General features: G+C 40.8%; 1 protein-coding gene across 5 annotated transcripts in view; it reads right to left on the minus strand.

Annotated features, from left to right (window-relative positions):
* Sox5 (SRY (sex determining region Y)-box 5) overlaps window positions 1-20,477 on the minus strand; it is a 953,863-nt gene that overhangs the window by 591,987 nt on the left and 341,399 nt on the right. For all 5 annotated transcript variants that reach the window (XM_011241582.2, XM_011241579.2, XM_011241577.2 and 2 more), the window contains exon 4: window positions 14,014-14,079. The gene's annotated coding sequence lies outside the window, so the exon portion shown is untranslated. The remainder of the gene's footprint in view (window positions 1-14,013; window positions 14,080-20,477) is intronic.

A 20,477-nucleotide genomic window follows, 5' to 3' on the forward strand; every position in this document is an offset into this window, starting at 1 on the left:
CTGAGGATCTGAGTTCAGATTCCCAACACCCGTGTAAGACTGGGGGTGGTGGTATACCTGCCACCTCAGCACTGGCAGCACACAGGAGGATCCCTGGCACTTGCTGGCCAGAACAGTGAGCTGCAGGTTCACTGACAGATTGTGTCTCAAAAGGTAAGATAGAAATCAATGGTCAGCCCAAATATGTACATGCACACAAAGAGGGGTGCACACATCCATACATACACACAAAGAAGATGCACACACATGTACAGAAAGAGGGGTGCACACACACACACACATGTACACATGCACACAGAGTCATGCACACACATGCACACAGAATCATGCACACACATGTACACAAAGAAGGGTATACCCACATGAACACAAAGAGTCATGTCACACAGGTACACAAAGAGGAGTACACACATACATACATGCACACATAGCCCACCACACACACAACAGTTTCTTTCATTTAACACAGGTAAGAGAATCTGCTACTACCCCTAATTCCATATCCCTAGGGCTCTCAAGTGGTGAACCGCACTTTGTTTAAATCCTCCTGTTCAAAACACCAGCCCATGTCTCAACAGGGACTCAGAAGTCAATCACCATTCAAGGTTTGGAGCTGGCTTCCTCCTTTGATGCCTGTCATGGTGACCTGACTTCTCAGTCTCTGGGTAGTGTTGCACTACGGCAGAACTCTAAGAAAGACAATGCCCAGGAAACTCCGTGAAACGACCCTTTCCCCGCTGACAGTGGCTGGAACTCCAGTCTGACTCTTTCACTTACTCGGGGCTTCTGAGCAAGGCCTACAATATTTCTGTTAAATGTCGTTGGTGCCGAATTGTTCTGAGGACCTGACTTGTGAAAGTTATAGACTCTCAAGTCTGGTGAAAATATTTCCAACAACTCAACGCTGCACATTAAGGTGGCAAGAAAATTAGCATATTATCCAGTTTAAAGTTGTAGATGCCTTTTAAGGGACAAACAGGCTTTATGATGAAGCATCTACATATGGATTTCAATTATCCTTGGAATTATACTTTATTCTTCTGTTGTACTTAATTAAAATTAAATTTAATGCAGCTATGAAGAAGTGTGTGTATATATGTGTATATGTATGTGTGTATATAGCCTTCACATTATTTCTGTGGTAGTAATATTAATTTTGTTATTTTGTTATCCAAAAAAAGTTGCAGATGCCTTCAAAATCTAATAGAATCAGTTAATGTATTACTTTTTTTTCTGATTGAAAGAATATGTAAATTATGTTGACAGATTTCATGTCATGTTAGACAGTCCCCTGTTGCAGAATAAGGTAGTCTAGTTGTATTCTGGTCCACGTAGACATGAATACTAGAGCACCTTTATTCAGTAAAATTCCCTAGCTGTGTGGCTTGGAAAATCAGAGGCCATCACTGGACAGTTTAAATGCCCTTAGGAATAAGAAAGTAACACTCTTTCCACATACATTTTACAACTTCTTCAAACATGAAACTTTTCACCATTAATGGTTGGAAAACAAGGTACTGGTTCAAAGTCTCTAGGCTACTCAGTATTGCTGCTAAATTCGCCATGGCCCCTCAGGGCTGTCATTGGCCCCTCGGGGCTGTCATTGGCCCCTCAGGGCTGTCATTAGGTTTGATATACGGGTTGTTCCCACATCACTGGCATCCTCACTCTGGATTCTGCATGGCTGCTCTGTGCACTGGGAACATCACTTCCTGGGTAGCTCTGGCTAGTGTAAAGATCTCCTCACACATGGTTGGGGCTAACTAGTGCTGCTTTGCCTCCAGCAAACATTTTTTAACATGGGGTTTAGCATCTACCACAAAACACTCACCTCTTTGTTGGCATTAAACCTTAATCTCCCTATGAAGACTTCTGAAAATTATTGGGGTTCTACAGTCAACATGTATGTTCTTTTCCACTGTCCAAACAAGCAAAAGCTGAATTGCTAATCACTATTCCTGACCTAAAGATAAGACTAGCAACTTACAATAAAGCCACAGAAAATACCCTTGAAGCTCATAGGTTGTGAGGAAGAACCATTTAGCAGCATGGACCAGAGGTCCTTGCTGGTCTGTTGTAGTTTTGCGTTTCCTATTAGACTTCATTGATGATATTCTCTCATCTGTAGCAAACATTTTCCCAGCACTAACAAAGGATGGAGGAGGTGTTCACATGCCCTATTCAAGACATGGATGTCAATGTTGTACTTTTCAACTTCATGTGCAATTTTGAAATAATTTATGACATGAGTAAATATGGCAGAATTAGCATGGATGGCTACCGAGCACTGTTACCCCTCACCCCACCCCCACAGTGTATTAGTGTCTCACAGAACGCTGATGCAGAGAGTAAAACAATGCATCTGCATGACTATTAGCTGAGCTGAGGGCCTTTGGACTTCAACAGCTGCCCACTAGTGCCTTTTATTTAGATCTGTTGATTTCTTTCCATCTGGGACAGGTCTTTGGTCTCAGGCTGTTGTGACATTATTAAGACAGTGTCTGGTTAATTAACGCATTTCAATCAATTCTAATTGTCTCATATTTCTTCATGAAAAACTTTACATATAATATATTATAATTCTATATGAGAGGGGGAGAAGAAGAGGGAGAGGAGAGGAGAAGAGAGAGGAGAGGAGAGGAGAGGAGAGGGGGGAATGTACACACACACACACACACACACACACACACACGTGTGTGTGTGTGTATGTAAGTTGAAGCTTGATGTCAACAAAGCCATGCACCTTGCACCTTGGATCTTTGAAACAGGGTCTGCTACTGCCCTAAAACTTGCCTGTTAGGCCAGGCTGGCCCACCAGTGAGTCTCGCTGATCTGCAATTTTCACAAGCACATGCCCCCACACCTGGCTTGTAAAGTGTGTCTGGGGGGCATCGAATACAGGCCCTTGAGCTTGTACAGCAGGCATGCTCCTGACTGAGACATGGCCCCAGCCATGTGTCACACATTATTAACATCTCAGAATCACTTTCCTCCTCCGTGGACCACTGCAGAAGTACATGATGCTGGTGGACCCGGCCTGTGATGCTAACATTTATTGTTTCTTGGGTTCTGCCTGCTAAGTTCTCCACTATAAAAGCACTACCCTCTCATTGTCATTAATACACAGTATTGAGAGATAGAATTTTGTCACTGTGTGAACATAACACTGGTCACTTTTCACCTATCAATTTCATACCTGCTTGATGATCAAGGATGAAACAATTATTACTGTAATAGTTACCAAATATTTACGATCTCTATCATTCCTTCTATTTATGTAGTTTTAAATTGTGCATGTGTGTGTGTGTGTGTCCCTGTGTGTCTTGATGTGCTGTATCACATGCTTGCAGTGCCCATAAAGTCCGGAAGGGACTGATAAATCCTCTGGGATTGGAATTGCAATCAGAGATGAGATGCCCAGTGTGTGTGCTGGGAATCGAACCTGGGTCACATGCAAAAGCACCAAGTGTCATGACCTTGGCAACATCTCTCCAGTCCTGCTTCTTCCGCAGACTGGGCAGAGCCCCACTGCTCAAAAGGATTTTCTTTCTGTCCTCACTTACTTATTCAATAACCTTATGGAAATTTAAGCCTGACCTATAGCTGCCACCATTTTCTTGCTCACAGGTCACACGATATACAGTCAAAGCCATTTCAGGTTGTCTGTGTTCTCTCCAGTCTCTCCTAAGCTTCTGGTAGCTCCGTATTACAAATGCTCAGCTCATATTCCTCAGGTAACCCTCAAATTATCGGTGTCCACAAAGATTCTTGGCTTCTCTTCTTGAGAAATTCTCTTAGGGCTTACTGCTGTGAATTGACATCATGACCAAGGCAACTCTTATAAGGACAACATTTAATTGGGGCTGGCTTACACTTTCAGAGGTTCAGTCCATTATATCAAGGCGGGAACATGGTGGCATCCAGCAGGCATGGTACAGGCAGAGCTGAGAGTTCTACATCTTCATCTGAAGGCTGCTAGTGGAAGACTGGCTTCCAGGCAGCTAGGGTAAGGATCTTAATGCCCACACTCACCGTGACACACCTACTCCAACAAGGCCACACCTTCTAATAGTGCCACTCTCTGGGCTGAACATATATGAACCATCACAAGAACAGAGCATGGTGTGAAGGTCTAGAGACCAGATATGCTCACCTCTCTCAGGCAGGTATGTCTGCTTCCAGGCTGTCCCTGCAGATAGACCTAGGGCTATAAGTACAGCCACATACACCTCTATGTCTTTATTGGTATTCATAGCTGTGATACATATTCTTTTACCAACCTGTTGGGATAAAATTCAACTCAACAGGGTTCTTTCAAGGCCCCTCCCTTCTTTTTACATTGAGAAAAGGCAGTGTCCACTCACATTTCTACAGCATCTCCAAGTCACTTCCCAAAGCTCTAAATTTCACTACGGTGAAGAGCAGCATCAGTGACCAGTAGTTTGTAAAATGCAGATACAGGAATTAGACTATACGGCTTGATGGATTGTTCAGTTGATGGGCAGTATCAACGATTGAATCTACAACGGCTATGTGTCCAGGGCACAAAGCCTACACGCTTATTCATTTCCCTTTTAACATTAGATTCAAAAATTCAAAATGTGTTTGTTGACACTGACAACTTCTCCATCAATCCCTGGGAACAGAGTGTCCTTTGCTTGTTATATTTTCTGTCTCTCTTCATCTCTGCTACCTACTACCTTGTTTGTTCTCCTGGTCCATGGGATTCCACCATGGAAGGATTCTGTAGTGTTCTGAGTCCTTATGTAAGAACCCTGAGGTCATTTTAGATATTGGTCCCACTAAATAACCTAAAACACATCCAATTTTCTTTCATTTAATATGGAAGAGAATTATGGGTCAGAAGACCAAACGGGGTGAAGATTTGCTAGCTAACTAACGTTCCTCCACCGAGTGCAGGTTCCTGTGCCTATTGCTTTCAGCACTATCTGAGGATCCATGAGTTCTGCTCTCCCCTGCGGTATTTTAGCAGAGGCAGCAGAAAGTATCATATGAATGGCTAATTCATGTTTAACTTCTCTCACTGTCCATGGAGATAACATTTAAGAAAAAATTTAAATACAATGTACAAGGGCCTGGGAGAAATCACTCTTAACACAAGTAATAGTTAGTTCTGGTGCACCACTTGAGATACGATGCACAGCAGTCTTTTCTTTAGAACGGCACAAAGCAAGACTTTTCAATGATTTTCCCCCTATAGACAAGATTAAATTGCACCTCATTTATATCTCTAAGATCTTTCCCCATAAAACAAGAAGCGGCGTGCAGGGATGAGTTATTTGCTTAAGTGTCTGTCTTCTGTCAGCCTTTTCCACTCTGAAGTGGAGACCATACATTAATTGATATATTTATCTCAACTGCCAGCACTACACTCAACATATACATTTCCCTGATAAGATTTTGCTAGTAGCTTATTAAAATAACCCCCCACACCCAGAGCCCGTTCTTACGAGCTACTACCCTAGAAGTATTCAGACATCCGGTATTCATCCTTTTCACCAGAACAGGGGGTGAACTCAGGGAAGGCAAACTCCTTGAATAAATGGGCAGATCGTGACAAAAGGATCCAGGCCTTAGTGGGGCTGTGGCACCCCGACAGGTGTCACTTCATACAGCAGTGCAGGGAAGTCTCCCTGACACCTATAGGGTCTCCCATGCAGGAAAGCCTTCCATCATCTACAGAAGACCAGCAAGGATGCTGGTAAGGAGCCCAGGCATGCGAATGTGTCACTCCAAGAAGCAAAGAAAAGGTGGTAGGCTTAATGGACCCTGGATAATCACGAAAGGTTTTCTGAGATTTTTACCATCAGGGCCAGCAAAGCTGTGGCTTCATTGACATCCATACATCTTTACTAAACCCCCGTGGTTTACACGCAAGCATCCTAGTAATGGGCTCTTCTAAAGTCTGAAAAGAAAAGACATGCTTTGCCCTCCTAGTCTGATCCGTGTCTGGGGTCAAATCTGTGCATCCAGAACTCTATAGGCTGTGTGTTAGATTTCTGTAACTCTCTAGGGGGCATCACATTGTTTATCCTAAAACATAATATCAGCTGTAAGACACATGTGCACGATACCTGGGTCTAATTTGCTCTGTTTGTACTTAAGGTAAAATCAAACACCGCTTTAGCTCTTAAAAATGACAATATCACAGTATCCGAGTCAGTGTCACCCGATTGCTACAGCAGCTCTAGTAGCATTTGCTTTCCCGGCAAAGGAAAATTACCTGTAATGCGTGGTTTAAATAATTACTTTAAAACAAAAGCTTCTTTTCTGCCTTCCTTATTTATCTGTGGAGAGCAACTCAGCAGGGCTGTGGATTTCAATAAAACTGCCTTCAGACTGCTAATGGCGGGGCGTCTGTTAGCCTGGGAAAAGCGATGGCAGTCTGACTCCTGTTCCTAATATTGGGAGTTAGTCCAGACACCTAAGAGCCAGAACTCTGCTGTGCATTTGACTATGTTATCAACACTTTGCTTGCTAATGACGCTAGTGACAGCGTTTCAGTACGACGGGTCAGACGGAAATAGGGAAGCTTATAATTGTGCTCACAGAACCAAAGAAACGTCTTCCTCCCCTCCCCCACCCCCAAATCCCATTTATAAACATATCAGTTGGTGTTAAGCTTCACCATTGGGAATTAGGCATACTTTTCTGCTCAATACTCCACTTGCACCTTAAATGGAGAGCATCCAAAAACACCTGACATGCTCCTGTTCCCTGAGTGACAACAGAGAGGTTTCCTGTGGCGCGCCTGTGCGCCAGCTACCGAGCAGAAGGTCACACCAGTGATTCCCCATGGCTTTTATTTTCCCCAGAGAAATATAGAGCCAGGCTCACTGCCTGCCAGATATTCCTAACACCACAAAACAGCAGTGTTAAGAGCCCTCCCACCTCTCCTGGTGGAGTAGCCACAGGCAACCGTGCAGAACACCTGTGTCAGCTCCTGTTCCTGGGGGTGCCCTAGGCAAGCACTCACACCTTAGCCAGGGATGCACAGGGCCTCACTCTTCTAACTTGCATGTCTGCCCAAACACTTCTAGGGTGCCGTGGCATCTTGGTTTGGTTTGGCAGATCTGTAGAACATCGCTGTGCTTAACTACTAAGAGAATAGCTCAAACCTTTCACAAGCTCACAATTTGACAGAAAATATAGGGGGAGGAAAAACTAACAAGAGTGAGTCTTCCCCGTCAGGAAGAGTATTAGCAATGCTGGGTACTATTGCTTCACAGGTTTAACCCAGCCACACTCAGGATGGGGGTCCCCTCTTCTGAGATGGATACAGTGATTCCTTCCTCTGCAGCAGCTAATCTTAAAGCAGCAACAGGTGAGGATAAGATGCCCAGTTGAGGCAGTGAAATTTGTGGTTAGGATATGTGATTAAGGAAGCACCAGAGTATCTAGTAGCGTGGTCTAGGCTGGTACTCATTGCATATAAATGGGTGGATGGCTAAGTGGACGGTGGATGAGCATATGTGTGAATAAGTGAATGAATAAACAAAAGAGTTGAGGAGCAAGTGAACGGATGGGTGAGGGTGTGGACGGATAAATAAGCAAATGAGTCTCAGTCCTCCCGAAAACTTAACAATTTGGAAATGATTAAACCCCAGCAAGTCGATAAACCGTGTACTCCTGTACAACAGTGTCTCGGACAGGTACTATGAGGATTTTTAAGATAAATAAATGAATTAACAAAAGAAAGACCAGAGCATGTGCAGGGAGCACAGTTGGTGAAAGACAGTTCTGGTTGAAGCCTGGCATTTTCCTTTGTCATTCACTGTTCCCTGTGACCTTTAATGTCCACATGGAGGTCAGAACTCTGCTGGGTCATAGGACTCCTTCAGCCACACCACCTTTCTCCCACTGTGGAGGCTACTGCCACTGTGAACTTAAAATTCTTTTAGCTTCATACTCTATCTCCATGCAGATTCCCAAAACTTTTGGGAAAAGGTGTTTCCTTAGTAAGTTCACAGTGTCACCTCACGCAGAAAGACTCTGCAATTCACTCCCCTTCCTCCCAAAGGAAGTTAACTTAGAAAACAACTACTTTTCCTGATTCCCTTATCTCTGAGCGGTCTGGCTTGAGCTCAGTTATCCTGCGGTGAAAACTTTAATCTCATCAAACCCTACTCAAGGAGCCCATTTCCAGGTGTGTCTTTTATCTCTCCCTGGAAGCTCTTACCTTCACCCGGACCTGTCTGCTTCCCTCCTTATGACTGTACCAGTCTCTCTCTTCCACCTCAACAGTTCCTCCAATGTCCAACAACCTCACATCAACACTCAGTTAATGCATTCACACTCATCCACTCACATCCACACTGAGTGATTCCTCATCCAGCGCACGGCCCAGCCGTACTACACGCTTTTCCAGCGGTACCCTAAGTCTGACAAGTCACAGCTAACTAAGAAGCATGAAGAGTCAGAGTTCTCCAAGGACTGCATGCAGCTCACCTTTCCATTTATGATGCATCATAAATGTATACTAACTACATTCACAGTGACTCAAACGATAAGAAGACACCAGAACCTGAATTGTTTACTCAGCAATCCTCCTTCTAAAGCCATGCACTGTTATCTGTGGGAACCTTCTCTTTTGCCTATGAACAGCCGGAGAATGTGGCTCTTTCATATAGTTCATGATGCATTTCACGTATAACGATCATTTCCTTGTGCGACCCCTCCAAGGCAAATCTATTCTGCACAGTCTACTGCTAAAGGCTCTTTGAGAATCATGCTAGAAAGACAGACTCGTTTTCAGTGAGAAGCAAAAGAATTGGGGTCATGCCGTTGACTCGTTCTAAGAGCTAAATATAAGTAAGTTAGGGACCAAAGAGGACCTTCTGGGTGGAGCATGTTAACAGTGAGCTGGAGGTGACCTTTGCACTGCTGAGAGATAAATTTGAAAAAAAAGAGAGTGAAGATGAGTTAAGACTTCAGAGAAGGACGAAGGAGAGAGTTCAATGGTTTCAAACACTGGAGAGGACGCAGGTTCTGTTCCCAGACCTGCATGAAGGTTCACAACTGTCTCTGACTCCAGATGTCGGGATCCAGCGCCCTCTTCTGGCCTCCGCAGGCACTGCATGCACATAGTGCACAGACATACATGCAGGAAACATACACACACACATAAAATACATCTAAGTAAATCTTTAAAAAAAATAAAACCTTAGAGAGACCTTGTATAAAGTAAGAACCAAGATTAAAATAAAATTATTTGAGATGAGGAGTTCTGAGTCTTTGAACAATGGAGGTAATTTCTGTCAAAAAGGGAGAAACAAAACATACTTCAAGGGTAGAATCTAGCACCCACGTAACCAGAGGATGTAGGACTGAGGCACTGACACTAAAAGGGGACAGACAACTTTCTTAAATATCTGGTCAAGACAGGTTTGAATCACTCCAGACCAATCACAGCTGAGAGACTGTGTTCAGCAGGAATAACACAAAGAATAAATGTTAACTCTCCTACCCACTTCTCTGTTTAACCCTCACAGTGATTTTAACTCTTCCTACTAAGGAATTTTTAAAACTAGAGGATCTAAGAATTTTGAGGAAAGAAAATAAAACGAAATAGTCCTATGTATGTACACATGCATTTCAGTATGTGAGAAAAATATTTATAAATAAAATAAAATAAAAATAAAATAAAAATAAATAGTCATATGTATGTACACATGTATTTCAGAATGTGGAAAAAATATTTATGCTTATATCTATGTAACCAAAATCTAAGACTTATATAATTTATTTATAATCTGTAATCATTTTTAAGTATATTACACTATGTGAGGAAATTTTATATTTATATCTCTCTATATATAATAGAAATCTAGGACTCACATAATTATAATTTGAAATCATTTCTTACTATACTGATTTTAAATTTTTGGAAAATCCCTGTTAAAGTCTTTTTGACGGCTGAGGACTGATCGCAGAGAGAAGGCACACCCCTCAATTACCTTTCCTCATCACCTTGATTCATCGCAGGAGAGGAGAGATAATGGCAGGAATTATTCTGCTTTCCAAATCTCCATAACACTGTCTCCAAGCTAACAATTTTTCTGAAAACATGCATGGATATTTTCCTCTGTTATTTACCTGAAATAATAGCCTTTGTTCCTCATTTGCCAAATCAACAGTTGTGACTAAGAAAGGCAGTTCCTTCACGCAATGTCTGTTTCTCACTGTGGACACAATAGCTTAACAAAAGCAAAAGAAATTATAGAGACAAAACCAACCCTGCGCATTTGGCATGTTTGATCATCTGCTGGTAAATACAGATTAGCAACCTTTACTACCCAGCTGGTAAACTTCAGGGTGGCTTCCACAATCCATGCTTTCTAATTCCTGCTAAACTATGTACTTATTTAAAAAGGTAAAACTACCCCATTTTTCCTTTTCATAAAGTCATATAGATCACATGTCAATTATAGTGAAACCATAATGCTAATTTTCAAACAGACCCCCCTTTTCAAATAAAATATAAAATTCAAAAGCTTTTATGAGTTTCCACAAAACTCTTCAGCTTGAATTGAAACTATAAATGGTACGCAAATGTAAATTTCAGATGTGCACAGCAATTAATCAGATGCTCACAGTTTTAAACATTATTTATCATAGCTAAAGTTTCTTTTATAAAACAAGTCATATATAGAAAAAATATTGTGGCTCAAACTCCAAAGAATTCTCTGCATTAAAGACACAGAAATGAAGATCATACTCAGAGCTCTGACAAGACAATGTCACCCTTATCAGCACTAGCCTGAGTCTGTTTTCACACTATTTATAAGAACCTTTTAAAGTGATGCATACTGCCTGGTGCATGTGCTAAATGTGTGCAGCATAAGAGAGTTCCTGTCCACTGAAGCCTCTTTAGTTCTACATGAGAGTCCTTACTTGGTGAGAGTCACAGTCCCTGCATGCTGCTAGCTGTGTGAGGACATGTCACTGTCCTGGCCAGTCCTGCACTTTCCTGCCCTGTCCTCAACTCTACACCAACACTCCAAGCACAGAACCACCTCTGCTCTTCCTAGTAAGGTGCAGCTTCCCTGTGGGCCTGATGCCTTCTCTCCTCTCGGGGTATGCTCTGTTTGTTTTAAATCAGAGGATTACCCTAGGCAGTGCAATCTCCCTTCATTTTGTTCCTGTTTTATTTTCCTACTTAGTACTCATCCCATATATGTGTGTACACACACACACACACGTATATATGTATATATATACATATATATACATATACACACATATACATATACACATATACACACATATACATATACACATATACACACATATACATATACACATTTACACACACACACATATACACATATACAAACATACACAGATACATAGATGATACATAAGATACATAAATAATAAAAAATAATGTATTATATTTCAATATATTATTTAATATATTTAATGTATGTTATTTATATTTTTAATGTGTATTATTTTATATATTTACTACATATTAGCTTTTCACTTGTATTTCTGTAAAATAGCTTTTTCTTAATCTTAACTGATAGAAACATCATCTTTTTTATCTAAAACTTCTCTAACCAACCAAACCTTGATAAAATATGATGTCCCCAAACAAAAGCTCTTGATTTCTTCAAATATCAGCACAATCTGAGGTGAGATGCATTTGCTACATTCCATATAAAACTATAAGCCGGGACGGTGCCATGCATGATGCTTGGGCACAGAGCTCGGTGTGCAGCTCGGTTTGTGTTCCGTAGCTTGGAAGGATGACATGGCAACCGGCATCGAGGTAACGCACAGACACTTGGCCCTGTCAATCTGATAGTTTAGGACTGTCAAGTAAGCGGCTTCAGTGAGGCTCTTTCCACCTTTAAAGATGCCATGCTTTCTTCCTCCTTCCTTAGTTTGCTTCAAACAAGAAAATCTGACCAACTGTGTGAGGTGGGAAGATTTGGTTACAGTGGAAGGTCTCAGGCCTTGTGAGTCAAAGCATCCATTACAGGCAAGCATAGAAGGCACATGAGCTGTTCCTAGGCGCGCTAACAAGGTTGCAGTGTGGGTTCTGAACACACTGAGCACTGCATGCCATCACCACAAGCAATGCCGTCCACAGCAGCTCAGGCTACTAGATGCTGTGGATTGCAATGTTTTAGCTATATACACCAAGTTTTCTGCTCCTACAGAAACAAAGTGTTGATTACAGAAAAAAAACTTTCAGTATTTTCCAACCATCATCACAAGTAAGAATCAAACTAGTGTTTCTTTGTACTGCACATGTTTTTTTGTTATTTCCATGAATTTCTGGGATAGCCCTAAATATACTTTTTAAATACATATTTATATAAGGTGGCAGTTTCAGAATGGTCCATTATAAAACCAAACTATTGATCAACTCTGAAAACCACTGAAGATGTCCTGTAGTATCAAATGTTCAACCAGGATTTAATTCATTATGTAAGAAATAAATAAGCATGCCTGTCCCCTGGTGTGCAGTTTTGCTTTCAGCTCTAATGAATGGCAAAGTTGCATGCCTACTAAAGAGATGGCCTAAAATAAATTTCATTATAATTTATTATCAGTAGATGCTTAATTTATATACCTATGTACCTGGAATTTCATAAAAATATCTCAGGAGAAAAAGAGTTATGGATGGAATATTCTACAAGCTTTGATTTATATAATACCTGGATACCAAGAACATCTGCCACTTTTAGCTCCTATTTGGTTGGTTTTGGTGTTTTTCTTGGTGGTATTTGTAAACGGAAAACTGGGAAAGGTTTGTCAGCAGAACACTTCTTATGAAGAAAGGTCATGCAAATGTGGTTCTCAACTCTGTCCCACTGGGTCAGATCCACCCATAAATCCAATGGATATATCATTTTAAACATAGCATTTTGTGGAACTCATATTCAATCTAGGCAAGAACATTATTTAGCATATAGACAACATCAAGATGTCCCTCAAAGTACTTTTAACTAAAAGGTGATATCCTTTCAAGGCATGGGCCAATCAAAACCGTCTAAGATCTATAGGCAGCACTTGAAAATAACGAAACCCACTAAGCACCCACACAGAACCAGAAGCTCAGAGCATGCACGAGTGTCCACTTTCCCTGGAGTGGTGAGGTCAGACAGATCACAAAAGCATTGACCTCATCAAGTGGCAGATGCTGAAGACCCTCCAGTAAGGCACTGTGAAGAAGAGAGATGGGTGGGCCCAGTGGCTGAAACTCGACAGGGAGCCAGAGAGCGGGAGTCTACTGGGTAGCTAAGTGACAGCAGCACCCAGGGTTGAAATCACTGTTTAAGAAAACTGAAAGAACCAGTCCATGAACAGGTCATCAGCCTCCCTCCCATCATGCCTCGGGCCGTCTCCAGCAAGCTCCCATTCAGTAAGGACTGAGCAACAGGCAAGTACCCACAGGCACTTGTTCCCAGCAGACTCTGACTATCCACATCCTCCTCTCTGTATAGAAAGTATTTAGTTTACCTTCCTTTTACACATGATGTTCAGCATCGATTAATTATAAATCACTGCTAGCAAAGGGTTAACTCTGTAGAGCACCCAAAGCCTTCTGGTAGACCTCAAGAGAGCCTGTGCTGCAGAGGAGACAAGGCTGGTGCCCCTAGCGCTGGACTTTTGCCACTACAATGACGTAATTTAACGGTTTCATGTATTTTAAGGGTTGAATTCCGGGAAACTCATCAAGAAGTCTTCATTTTAAGACATGTTAATAAAAAGAACAATCATAATCAGACGATCTACGCATCTTACTAGGTTTCAAAATTCATTCCACTCATTAAAGTTTCTTTAAATTATTTTTTTTTCACATTCAAGCCCTACGAATCAGTTAACCAAATGCTGGGCTTCGGACTCATGAGAGTTGGCTATGGTCAGAAAATGTGAAAGAATACCCGCTTGGTACTCACAAGAAACAAGCGTGAAGACATTTGAGAGCTGTACGGCTGACAGAAAATAACGATCAATAATGGTAATGCCAGGCCTCACCTGGTGAGCCTCGGGGTCAGTCTCTCCTACTTCCCGATGTCCTCGACACTCTCTGTTCTGATGACACTGAAAAATAGAAAAGAAACAGCAACTGTTGATTAACCTGAGAGCAGTTTCAAATACTCAGGTCTAAAACATCAAACAGAATGAAGTCAGACAAGCAACAACTCTATGATAGAGGTTTAGAATAAATTTTCAGAAATTTAACTTTAATACTTTTTTTTCCTAGACTCGATTGATAGCCAATGCTGGAATCATTGAACTGTGCCATTTAGTAACTAGCAAATGGATAATCCATAAGAAATAAATAAGGAACCCTTTGCAGATGACATTTCAAAAGATAGCAATACTTGACATGTAAAATGGGAATTACTTATCTTAGAAATATGACAGTTAAATCACCTTAAATAATTTTACAGTATTAATTGAGTCACATGGGCATGTGTATACATGCACATGCATGTACATGTGCATCTTGTGGGGCTCCCATCCTGGTAAGGACTCACATTTTGTAAGTAGTGTTCACTAGCACATGACACAGCTCAGCTCTGGCCATTTTAGGACAGTATTAGAAAGAAAGAATTTCTAGGCTAAAAAGTGAGAAAGAGCTTTAAAAAAGTAGAAATATCCAATTTACGTTTAGTCACATTGCCCATCCCTGCAAGTCTTCTAAACCTATCATGAAGCTAAAAATGCAAAATAGTTTTTGGTGAAAATATTACCATGGTGTCATTATTATTGAGAGAAATAATTACCATGGTGTCTCACTATAGTGAAAAGGTTATAACTTCCCCTGTGTGTTTTAAGCATACCCCACCCTTATCCTGTGACCAACTTCTCTGTGAATTCAAGGTGTTTAAGCATTTTTGATAGTATTTGAAATCATGTAATAGACTTATTAAATTAAATATGTTAAAATTATATAGTTTTTTCCATAGGACGATTCTTTCTTACCAGGAAGATTACATGCTCAGAAATTTTAAAGAAAAATGTTTTTAAATTATTTTGAGACAGGGTTTCTCTGTGTAGCCTTGGCTGTCCCGGAACTCACTCTGTAGATCAGGCTGGCCTCGAACTCAGACACCTGCCTGCCTTGGCCTCCCAAGTGCTGGGAAGAAATTTTAAAAAATAATATTTAAAATGATACTTTTGGTCAGTGCTAGAATATTGCTCCTAATGCTCCCCTAAGATTGTGAATGAGAAAAATCTGCTCATACCATCATTTGACAGGATTAAAGAGAAGCCTCACAATGGAAAAGAAGAATTTAAACTGTCCTCTTTCTTGTAAACAACGTTTTATTTAGAAAATCTTGTCCCTAAGCGATCACAAGACCAAATGGCTGATCTGATGTCTGTGAAGGTGAGGGTACTTGAGCTTGTGTAAAAAAAAGCAGCATGTATTCATATACTAGCTCTGAATAATTCTGAAAATAAAAATCAAGAAAATAATTCCATGTGTAAAAGTAGGGGAGAGGACATGATGGGTATAAATTTAATAATAGGGGGATATCTGTATGTAACAAACTAAAAACAGTATTAAACAAACTGAGTGGCTGGAAAGACATCCCTTACACATGCATAAGTCAACAAGTCTTAAAATGAAAATTTCCACAAATTCATCTGTAGATTCAACTTAAAAACCATATCAAAACCTCCACCTTTTTCATATGAATTGGCAAAATGTTTCTATTTTTTTCATAAAAATGCAACATATCTCAGCATAGCTAAAAACAGACCTAAGGCACAAGCCCCTTCCGCTCCACTCAAGCCCCGGGCTACCTTGCCAGCAGAGTCTCGCCCAACACCCGCAAGGGCCCACACAGGATTCCCCACGGGATCCTAAGACCCCTGGTGAGTGGAACAACGCCTGCCCCAATCCAATTGCGCGGAACCTGAGGCTGTGGTACATAGGGAAGCAGGCTACCCGGGCCTTATCTGGGGCACAAGCCCGTTCCGCTCCACTCGAGCCCCGGGCTACCTTGCCAGCGGAGTCGCCTGACACCCGCAAGGGCCCACACAGGATTCCACACGGGATCCTAAGACCTCTAGTGAGTTGAACACAACTTCTGCCAGGAGTCTGGTTCGAACACCAGATATCTGGGTACCTTCCCTGGAAGAAGAGAGCTTGCCTGCAGAGAATACTCTGCCCACTGAAACTAAGAAGAGTGCTACCATCCAGGTCTGCTTATAGAGGCTAACAGAGTCACCTGAAGAACAAGCTCTTAACAGTGACAACTAAAACAGCTAGCTTCAGAGATTACCAGATGGCGAAAGGCAAACGTAAGAATCCTACTAACAGAAATCAAGACCACTCACCATCATCAGAACGCAGCACTCCCACCCCACCTAGTCCTGGGCACCCCAACACAACCGAAAATCTAGACACAGATTTAAAAACATTTCTCATGATGATGATAGAGGACATCAAGAAGGACTTTCATAAGTCACTTAAAGAATTACAGGAGAGCACTGCTAAAGAGTTACAGGCCCTTAAAGAAAAGCAGGAAAACACAGCCAAACAGGTAGAAGTCATTAAAGAAAAACAGGAAAACACATCCAAACAGGTAATGGAAGTGAACAAAACCATACTAGAACTAAAAAGGGAAGTAGACACAATAAAGAAAACCCAAAGCGAGGCAACGCTGGAGATAGAAACCCTAGGAAAGAGATCTGGAACCATAGATGCGAGCATCAGCAACAGAATACAAGAAATGGAAGAGAGAATCTCAGGTGCAGAAGATTCCATAGAGAACATCGACACAACAGTCAAAGAAAATACAAAATGCAAAAGGATCCTAACTCAAAACATCCAGGTAATCCAGGACACAATGAGAAGACCAAACCTACGGATAATAGGAATTGATGAGAATGAAGATTTTCAACTTAAAGGGCCAGCTAATATCTTCAACAAAATAATAGAAGAAAACTTCCCAAACATAAAGAAAGAGATGCCCATGATCATACAAGAAGCTTACAGAACTCCAAATAGACTGGACCAGAAAAGAAATTCCTCCCGACACATAATAATCAGAACAACAAATGCACTAAATAAAGATAGAATATTAAAAGCAGTAAGGGAGAAAGGTCAAGTAACATACAAAGGCAGGCCTATTAGAATTACACCAGACTTTTCACCAGAGACTATGAAAGCCAGAAGAGCCTGGACAGATGTTATACAGACACTAAGAGAACACAAATGCCAGCCCAGGCTACTATACCCAGCCAAACTCTCAATTACCATAGATGGAGAAACCAAAGTATTCCACGACAAAACCAAATTCACACAATATCTTTCCACAAATCCAGCCCTTCAAAGGATAATAACAGAAAAGAAGCAATACAAGGACGGAAATCACGCCCTAGAACAAGCAAGAAAGTAATCCCTCAACAAACCAAAAAGAAGACAGTCACAAGAACAGAATGCCAACTCTAAGAACAAAAATAAAAGGAAGCAACAATTACTTTTCCTTAATATCTCTTAATATCAATGGACTCAATTCCCCAATAAAAAGACATAGACTAACAGACTGGCTACACAAACAGGACCCAACCTTCTGCTGCTTACAGGAAACCCATCTCAGGGAAAAAGACAGACACTACCTCAGAGTGAAAGGCTGGAAAACAATTTTCCAAGCAAATGGACTGAAGAAACAAGCTGGAGTAGCCATTTTAATATCGGATAAAATCGACTTCCAACCCAAAGTTATCAAAAAAGACAAGGAGGGACACTTCATACTCATCAAAGGTAAAATCCTCCAAGAGGAACTCTCAATTCTGAATATCTACGCACCAAATGCAAGGGCAGCCACATTCATTAAAGACACTTTAGTAAAGCTCAAAGCACACATTGCACCTCACACAATAATAGTGGGAGACTTCAACACACCACTTTCATCAATGGACAGATCGTGGAAACAGAAACTAAACAGGGACACAGTGAAACTAACAGAAGTTATGAAACAAATGGACCTGACAGACATCTACAGAACATTTTATCCTAAAACAAAAGGATATACCTTCTTCTCAGCACCTCACGGGACCTTCTCCAAAATTGACCATATAATTGGTCACAAAACAGGCCTCAACAGATACAAAAATATTGAAATTGTCCCATGTATCCTATCAGACCACCATGGCCTAAGACTGATCTTCAATAACAACATAAATAATGGAAAGCCAACATTCACGTGGAAACTGAACAACACTCTTCTCAATGATACCTTGGTCAAGGAAGGAATAAAGAAAGAAATTAAAGACTTTTTAGAGTTTAATGAAAATGAAGCCACAACGTACCCAAACCTATGGGACACAATGAAAGCATTTCTAAGAGGGAAACTCATAGCTCTGAGTGTCTCCAAGAAGAAACGGGAGAGAGCACATACTAGCAGCTTGACAACACATCTAAAAGCTCTAGAAAAAAAGGAAGCAAATTCACCCAAGAGGAGTAGACGGCAGGAAATAATCAAACTCAGGGGTGAAATCAACCAAGTGGAAACAAGAAGAACTATTCAAAGAATTAACCAAACGAGGAGTTGGTTCTTTGAGAAAATCAACAAGATAGATAAACCCTTAGCTAGACTCACTAAAGGGCACAGGGACAAAATCCTAATTAACAAAATCAGAAATGAAAAGGGAGCCATAACAACAGATCCTGAAGAAATCCAAAACACCATCAGATCCTTCTACAAAAGGCTATACTCAACAAAACTGGAAAACCTGGACGAAATGGACCAATTTCTGGACAGATACCAGGTACCAAAGTTGAATCAGGATCAAGTTGACCATCTAAACAGTCCCATATCACCTAAAGAAATAGAAGCAGTTATTAATAGTCTCCCAGCCAAAAAAAGCCCAGGACCAGACAGGTTTAGTGCAGAGTTCTATCAGACCTTCAAAGAAGATCTAATTCCAGTTCTGCACAAACTTTTTCACAAGATAGAAGTAGAAGGTACTCTACCCAACTCATTTTATGAAGCCACTATTATTCTGATACCTAAACCACAGAAAGACCCAACAAAGATAGAGAACTTCAGACCAATTTCTCTTATGAATATCGATGCAAAAATCCTCAATAAAATTCTCGCTAACCGAATCCAAGAACACATTAAAGCAATCATCCATCCTGACCAAGTAGGTTTTATTCCAGGGATGCAGGGATGGTTTAATATACGAAAATCCATCAATGTAATCCATTATATAAACAAACTCAAAGACAAAACCCACATGATCATCTCGTTAGATGCTGAAAAAGCATTTGACAAGATCCAACACCCATTCATGATAAAAGTTTTGGAAAGATCAGGAATTCAAGGCCCATACCTAAACATGATAAAAGCAATCTACAGCAAACCAGTAGCCAACATCAAAGTAAATGGAGAGAAGCTGGAAGCAATCCCACTAAAATCAGGGACTAGACAAGGCTGCCCACTTTCTCCCTACCTTTTCAACATAGTACTTGAAGTATTAGCCAGAGCAATTCGACAACAAAAGGAGATCAAGGGGATACAAATTGGAAAAGAGGAAGTCAAAATATCACTTTTTGCAGATGATATGATAGTATATATAAGTGACCCTAAAAATTCTACCAGAGAACTCCTAAACCTGATAAACAGCTTCGGTGAAGTAGCTGGATATAAAATAAACTCAAACAAGTCAATGGCCTTTCTCTATACAAAGAATAAACAGGCTGAGAAAGAAATTAGGGAAACAACACCCTTCTCAATAGTCACAAATAATATAAAATATCTTGGCGTGACTCTAACTAAGGAAGTGAAAGATCTGTATGATAAAAACTTCAAATCTCTGAAGAAAGAAATTAAAGAAGATCTCAGAAGATGGAAAGATCTCCCATGCTCATGGATTGGCAGGATCAACATTGTAAAAATGGCTATCTTGCCAAAAGCAATCTACAGATTCAATGCAATCCCCATCAAAATTCCAACTCAATTCTTCAACGAATTAGAAGGAGCAATTTGCAAATTCATCTGGAATAATAAAAAACCTAGGATAGCAAAAACTCTTCTCAAGGATAAAAGAACTTCTGGTGGAATTACCATGCCTGACCTAAAGCTTTACTACAGAGCAATTGTGATTAAAACTGCATGGTACTGGTATAGAGACAGACAAGTAGACCAATGGAATAGAATTGAAGATCCAGAAATGAACCCACACACCTATGATCACTTGATCTTCGACAAGGGAGCTAAAACCATCCAGTGGAAGAAAGACAGCATTTTCAACAATTGGTGCTGGCGCAACTGGTTGTTATCGTGTAGAAGAATGCAAATCGATCCATACTTATCTCCTTGTACTAAGGTCAAATCTAAGTGGATCAAGGAACTTCACATTAAACCAGAGACACTGAAACTTATAGAGGAGAAAGTGGGGAAAAGCCTTGAAGATATGGGCACAGGGGAAAAATTCCTGAACAGAACAGCAATGGCTTGTGCTGTAAGATCGAGAAT

This window comes from Mus musculus, chromosome 6 (assembly GCF_000001635.26).
Source record: "Mus musculus strain C57BL/6J chromosome 6, GRCm38.p6 C57BL/6J".
NCBI lineage: Eukaryota > Metazoa > Chordata > Mammalia > Rodentia > Muridae > Mus > Mus musculus.